The 7,937-nt window shown below is 40.7% G+C and overlaps 1 pseudogene; it reads right to left on the minus strand.

Annotated features, from left to right (window-relative positions):
- Positions 1 to 1,396: 1,396 nt before the first annotated feature.
- LOC129692764 (actin-1-like) lies at positions 1,397 to 3,293 on the minus strand (annotated as a pseudogene).
- Between the last annotated feature and the right edge of the window lie 4,644 nt (positions 3,294 to 7,937).

Consider the following 7,937-nt stretch of genomic DNA (forward strand, 5'->3'; position numbering starts at 1 on the left):
TCCATTTACCAAAATTAAATCAAGATCAGGTAAATAGATTGAATAGTCCTATATCCCCCCAGGAAATAGAAGCAGTCATCAAAACTCTCCCATCCAAAAAAGCCCAGGGCCAGATGGTTTCAGTGCAGAATTCTACCAGAACTTCATAGAAGAGCTGACACCCATACTATTCAAACTGTTCCACAAAATAGAAACAGAAGGAACATTTCCAAACTCATTCTATGAAGCCACCCTCACCTTGATACCTAAACCACACAAAGACCCAACAAAAAAGAGAACTTCAGACCTATCTCTCTTATGAACATTGATGCAAAAATACCCAGTAAAATAGTTGCTAACAGAATCCAAGAACACATAAAGAAAATATTATCCACCATGACCAAGTAGGCTTCATCCCAGGCATGCAGAGGTATTTCAATATATGGAAATCCATCAATGTAATCTACCATATAAACAAACTGAAGGAGAAAAAAACACATGATCCTCTCCTTAGATACCTCAAAAGCATTTGACAAAATCCAACACCCATTCATGTTTAAAGTCTTGGAGAGATCAGGGATACAAGGCACATACCTAAAAATAATAAAGGCAATATATAGCAAGCATATAGCCAACATCAAACTAAATGGAGAGAAACTTAAATCAATCCTACTGAAATCAGGGACAAGGCAAGGCTGCCCACTTTTTCCATATCTCTTTAACATAGTACTTGAAGTCCCAGCTAGTGCAATAAGACAACTAAAGGAGATCAAGAGGATACACATTGGAAAGGAAGAGGTCAAAGTATCACTATTCGCTGATGATATGATAGTATACATGAGTGACCCCAAAAATTCAACCAGAGAACTCCTTCAGCTGATAAACACCTTCAGCAAAGTGGCTAGATACAAAATTAACTAAAAAAAAAGTCAGAAGTCTTCCTGTATTCCAAAGACAAAAGGGCCAAGAAAGAAATTAGGGAAACAACACCCTTCACAATACCCATTAATAACATAAACTACGTTGGTGTGACTCTAAACAAGCAAGTGAAAGAAAGACCTGTTTTATAAAAACTTCAAGTCTCTGAAGAAAGAAATTGAAGAGGATATCACTGTTGGAGATCACTGAATGTTGGCTGAAGATCCAACAGGCTAGGGATTTCTTTTCCATAGCTTGTTCTCCTCAGCCTCCAAGTGACCAAACCACATGGCCTAAGGACTACATCAAGTTATGCATAGGATATCAAACATGTACCAACGGTATTAAACATGCCATTTGAGTACAAGGTCTCAAATCAGCAACAAGTTCTTTGGTCCAATGCTGATATTACATTTTTGTGAGGTTATGTGAGGTATACATCTGCCAGAGCAAATTGATATTTCAAGATCAGTTTATGGAGCAGATGCTCAGCATCTACTCAGTCAATCTGGAAGCATTTGTGGGGACTATGGACAGACCCCACTCCTCATACTCCTGTTTGCTAATCCATATCTGCCTGAAGGTGGGCAGTGAGGCCACAATGGAGCTGTCAATCCAGACTGAGAACTTGTGCTCATTACAAGCAATGCTCTTGACTTTTACTGTTCTGGGTGCTAGGGCTGTGATCTCCTTCAGCATCCTATCATTCATGCCTGGACACATGGTGGTACCACCAGACAGCACAATGTTGCCAGACAAGCTTTTGTGGATGTCCACATCACACTTCAAGATGGAACTGTAGGTGGCATATTGAATGCCCAATGACCCAAAGACTCGATGCCCAGGAAATTGGGACAGAAAGCACCTCTGGGCACCAGAATCACTCATTGCTACAGTGTTGTAGGTGACTATTAATATTTACTATTAATATATCTTTTAGTAAAGCTGTTGTTAATCCTAAATAGCTGCATAACCAAATCAACACACAGAGACTAGGATTTAGTTAGTTAACCTGGAACACAATGCTGGGCAATAGTTGTTCTATCCTAAACCTCCAAGCCCACGCAGTTTCTACCATTCAGAGCTCCCACATTGTACTTGAGTTTAGTGATATATTAGGTCCAGTCCATCTCTCCACGTCATTCCAAGACCTTTCCTCCAGCTCTGCTCTCCCAGCTCTCTCCTCCCTTCTCTCCTCCTCTGCCTCCCACACCTTCCTGTCCTCTGGCTCCTCCCTCTCTTCCTGCTCCTTCTTCATTGCTCAACATTGTGGCTAGTTGCTTTATTTTGGCTTGTTTACACAAAGTTGAGACAGGTGATGCTTAGAATAAGTATCACAACGCAATGTCCGGACTGAAACCAGAGAGTGGGGGAGAGAAATCGGTATTTGAACGAACAAGGGTAAAGTGTATACATTCCAAAAGAACATTATACCAACACTATAGTGAAGATGTGGCCATCAAGCAGCCTGTACCTCTGCTCCAAAACAGAGAATGTAGCAGAGGCCATTTCTTGATCAAAATCTAAGGCAACATAACACAGTTTTTCTCCCACGGTGCAATTTCCCACTCAGTTGTGGCGGTAAAGCTGTAATCCTGCTCAGTGAGGATCTTCATGAGATAATCCGTCAGTTCCCTGTTAGACAGGTCTAGACACAAGATGGCATGGGGAAGGGCATAGCCTTCATAGATGGGCACTGCATGTGTGACTCCACCACCAGAGTCCAGGACAATTCCTTTTATGCGCCCTGAGGCAGCCAGCGTCAGCTGAATGGCCACATGTGTGGCTGGAGTGTTAAAGGTTTCAAACATTCTTTGCATCTCTCTGTTAATCTTAGGGTTAAAGGGGTGCTCTGTAAGAAGCACTGGATGAAAGTGAATAAACTATAATTAATATACAAAAATTTAAATTAAAAAAGAAAATGCAAATGGGAAGCATTTAAACTGTGATATTATAAAACCATCTGTTTATCAGCAATCTATTTAGAGAGCTTTTATTTTTTCATAGAATAAAGTACATATAGTCTTACAGTTACATCTGATTAAAAGCAAAAAGAAATAAAAAAAAAAAAAACTAAAAACAAAAACAAAAAAAAGCACCTTGTGTTCCTCGGAAGCCACACACAGCTTGTTGTAGAAGGTGTGGTGCCCAATCTCCTCCATGTCATCGAATGCTCAACAGGATACTTCTGGGTCAGGGGTCAGGAGACCCCTCTTGCTTTGGGCCTCACTGCCCACAAAGGAATCCTTCTTGCCCATGTCAAAGATGATGCTTTTACATCGAGGTCTCCCAGTGATGAAAGAGAACACTGCCCTGAGGGCATTATCACCAGCAAACCCAGCTTTGTGCATTCCAGAGCCACTGTAAATGACTACTGCTCTGGTTTCTTCTCTTGTTGCCACTGGGATAGGAAAGAGAAAGCAGCAGAAGATGTTCAGTTTAGACCAGTGGCAGACAGTGGGCATGAAATAAAAACCAAAAATCAATGAAGTGTAATCTACAGCTGAAATATTTACTTCTTATAAAAATACTGATGAGACCTGATAAGCTAGGGTCAGATGGAAGGGGAGGAGGTCCTCCACTATCAGTCTACTGGGGAAGGGGCATGGGAGGAAATGAGGAAGGGCAGGATTGGGAGGGTATTAAGGTGGAGATACAGCTGGGATAAAAAGTGAATAGATTGTAATAAATAAAAAATGATATTAAAAGCCTCAAAAAATAATAAAATAAAAAATAAATACTGATTGGTATTTCAATGTGCCATTTGGTCACATACTACACCCCAGAATGTTCCATCTATACTAACATACAAAGGGTTAATGGGTGCTGCTTTTCCTGAAGTTAGTTTAGGGTTTACTGATCTTAACTCTATTTTCATCCATTGAGCAGAAACTTATTTTGATTTCCATCATAAGTTTTCTCATGTGCTGGTGAAATCATCTTGATAAGAGCAAAATCTATTTTACTCAATATGTATGCTTCCTGTAAGTTTTGGTTACCATGTTTCAAGTAGCAAAATAACAGTTGTCAGCTAGTGTTTTTCTGTGGGAAATTCTATGTTCAAAACACAAAGTCATGAGCTAAGAACACTGTAGAGCACAAAATGGAGAGGCATGAACAGCAGTATAGGAAGAGATGGAAAGAAATGTCAAACAGAATAGCTCTCACTTTGTTGACCCTAGGATTGTTAGGACATCACTAGTTACTTAAGAAAGAGAAGATGATAGCACAGGTAGAGAAGAGGCTCAGCATTCAGTGTTGGGAAGGACTCAGGTTAGACAAGTCTAATATGTAGTTTGTACATGCTTGCACCTCCATGTTTACAGAGCAATCCATGTTTACAATAGCCAGGCAAGGGGCAGAACTGGACTCTCCTTCTCTCTTGAAGAAACTAGTCACATGGGAATGACCTACAAATGACCTGTCATTTGTGTTACACTGTCACTTTTCTATTGCACATTTTCCTGTGGTGACAGAGCTCACTGGGCGACTTTCTGATGTTTCCTCTAACAAAGCATATCACAACCTATACCATTAACTGGAACGTGTAGCTCACAACGTGGGCCTATGATGTTGAGATCCTGGGCACAATCCCCAAAGAGCACATCTCCAACAATAAGAAAAATTAATAAAAGTAAAACAAAAGTAAAAGCATTAAAAAGAAATCAGAGCTTATAAGTTGTCACACAGGGTCTGTGACTCTGCATGAACAGCTACCAAGAACTGTGCTAGAGGATGGTAAAGGGTCTCTAAAATATGTTAGCTGTGTAAGATAAGAACAGAAAGAAAACGTGTTAATGTTATATGGTAACATTTGTCGCTACAGCCCTGAATCCATCAAGGGCTCTGAACAAACTGCTCCAGCGAAGTGCACAAAGCTGCAAACCAGCAGTGAGCGAATGTCCTCACTTGTAAAATGGCAGATGCAGATGTTCTCGCTCGAATCAGTTAACATAAGACGGGATAAATCCAAAGACGCTTCTCACTTATATTTAGATTATCTGCAATATTACCGAAGATCAGCGTGCATTACACCTGAGAACTGCAAAGGCAGGAGTGATGGTACAATTTACCCCAATTTCAGTCCTTCCTCCTCTTTCCAAAAATCCCTTCAGCAGCAACCATCTACTATTTGAGTTGAATAAAAATACCTCGTTGTCTTCTTGCAAGAGTCTGCAAGATGAACTCTAAACTTAGCAAGTTCATCTTACCATCTTCCTATACAATAGAGTACCAAGCCTTTTCAAAATAACCATTGCACATACATCTTGGATTCATCCATCTCACCTTCAAGTTAGGCATTATTCTAATCTTAACTTTTATATAAACCTATCAGAAATAATTTAAGAATATTTCAAAAATCATATTGAACAGGTAGTTTAAATATATCATATTATACGTTTGCAGTTCTTTAGATATGTTTGATTTCCTCATGAAGAATGTGTGGAAATTAAAACATAATGAGTTTTCCATAGGCCCTGTTCTCTCTTAAACTACCATGCTTTGCACATTCAATAGAGTTCTTTGATGGTAAGTTTTTATTCTTTGATTGTAGGAGACTTGTAGAAGAAATATAAAGAGCCGCGGTGCTGCAGACCCTATTAAACAGTGGATCCCAGACCGTTGAAATGGAAATACTGTCGTAACATGTGCCCCAAGAGAAGATTATGAAATTACAAACTGATAGAGCAGCACCCACGTTCAGATGACGATTGTCCCTAAATGGCTGATCACTTTCCGATTTTACTGTCATATGCCCCACCCCGGATGTTCCCTCCACTTATCTGAGCCTTCCATCCTGCAGCCTTCACACGAACAGAGCCAGCCAAGCTTTTGGAGCTCTACTCTCCCTGTCTTAAACAGGTCCCAGAGCTAAAATCTCATGCGAGACCCTCTTCCTCTTTCTCTTTCCTTCAATACGTTTGAATCTGCTCCCAACCCACATACACGCCAAGTACACCCAACACAGTTGCCTTTCTTTGAGGCTGGTGTTCACCCATTTCCAGTCCCTCTTCTCCCTGTTGACTCTCCCAGTCTCACATTTAAGAGGCTCAGAATACAGCTCATTGTGTGAGTATCTCAGTTTTTCATGCTGCCCTGGAAGGGTAACAGGTGGCTCTCCCTTTCAGTTTAGCCTGCTGTCTATTGGCCACATCTGTGTTTGATAAACTCGTGCAGCGCCACACCCCACACTCTCTTACACCAACATCCCCTACCGGTAAGACCTGCTGATAAAATATACCGTTTACCAAGCCTACCAGGAGCTTCCTCGGCTGCTCATGGGGGAACTTCAGGGTGGGTTGCTTGGTCACTGCCTGCTTAAGCAAGCTGTGTGCCAGGAAGACACTGTCAAAGGGACACTGGCCATACGTTACAGTCTGTACTTGCCTCTGATCTAGGAACACAACTGAACTACCACTTCTCAGGAAATACTACATGAAATTTTAGCAGCATGTTTCTATACTTTTTTTTTTAAACCTTACACTTTTTTGTAAAAATTATGTTTCTTCTGGCACATTAAATCATATAGCAGCATTCTAGACTATAAAGGTTTGTACATGAGAAAAGGGACAACCTCTGTTTTGAGTGGAGGGGGAATGCCTAGAAGATTTAAAAATTTAAAGTCTTCCTTTGCACTTCAAGTTCAACCCCAAGTTCAGTCTACCACGTCACCAGTGTCTATAGTGTTCTTCTCGAGAAAAGTGAACTCTAGGCTTTTCTTGCCGCCCTTCTTGAAGCAGTCCTCATTTGCTATTCCCACCAGAGAGCTTGCATGTTCCTGAAAGGTCCTGCATTCCCTGACTAACATTTAGAAATCATTTATTTTTCTAAACACCTATGCATTATTATTTCAGTTTTTTAGTGCAACAAAAGTCTAGTTTCCACAACCCAAATATTCATGGTGCTTGATCAGCCTGCTAGGGACACACCCTTAAATAAAACTGACTCTTCTCCCACAGCTGTCTATGGTCAATAGCCCCTCGGCTAGAGGTAGGACTTCATGCTAACTTCCTGTCTCCAACTGAGATTTTGACTGGCTTGAGTGTGCATGGGTCTTGTGGTGTAGAGGACCGCTTCCTCGTGCGTCACCTGGACATGGGCTGCTGAAGCCTCCTGGGCAGGCTGTGTGCCAGAATCTCCCTTGCCAAAGGGACATTGGCCACATATTTCAGGCTGGACATAGCTGCTCTCTAGAACACAACTGAACTTGAACTTGCACTTTTAAGAAAATACTACATGAAATTTTAGCAGTGTCTATGGAGATGCATATTGAAGACCAAACTTTTCCAAGAAAAAGTCTCACCAGACATGGACTTCAAGTCAACAACATTCTTGTCAACCTTTTCATGCACAAGAAGCACACACACAACAAACAAGACACACACACACTCAGCCTGAGTTCCTGCATACACCAAGGGCCCATCTGTGGATGTTCAAGGTATGCCTTGATACACATATGGATCCCTGTCTCACACGGGAACACTCTCTTACACAAAAGTGTTTCCAGGTTTAGATGGTTTTACACTCTCTGTGACAAGGCACCCTGTAACGCTTGTCTTTTCATTCAAAGACTACTCTGAGCTAGAGTAGGAAAATTGCTTTCATACTTCTTTGAAACGTTAGGGTCCCTAGAGGGGATGAGGTGTTTAAGCATATTCACATATTCATAGAAGGGAAATCCTCAAACCCAGAACAATCAAATGAATAATATTCATTCCACTTACTATTTTACCTACCAATATTGGGTTTTCTTCAGGAAAGTCCAGATGTTTCTCTTCTGCTACTTCAGTTGTTTCAACATCAGTATTATTGTCTATTATGGTGAAAATTACGAAAAAAAAAAAAAGAAAACATATTATAATAGTCCATATACACAATTTCCCAGGAGCTGCTTCTGAAAGAATTAATGCCCAATTGAAAATGGAGGAATATCACCTCATTCAGCTGTCTATTGAAATGCAAGAAAGAAGTGTCAGTGTTGAAAAGCCACGCTTTCCATAAATGTATGCTCCAATTCTCTAATGTCAAGAGATTCAAGT

Source organism: Psammomys obesus, unplaced genomic scaffold (assembly GCF_907164565.1).
Source record: "Psammomys obesus unplaced genomic scaffold, mPsaObe1.curated_primary_1811, whole genome shotgun sequence".
NCBI classification, from domain to species: Eukaryota; Metazoa; Chordata; class Mammalia; order Rodentia; family Muridae; genus Psammomys; species Psammomys obesus.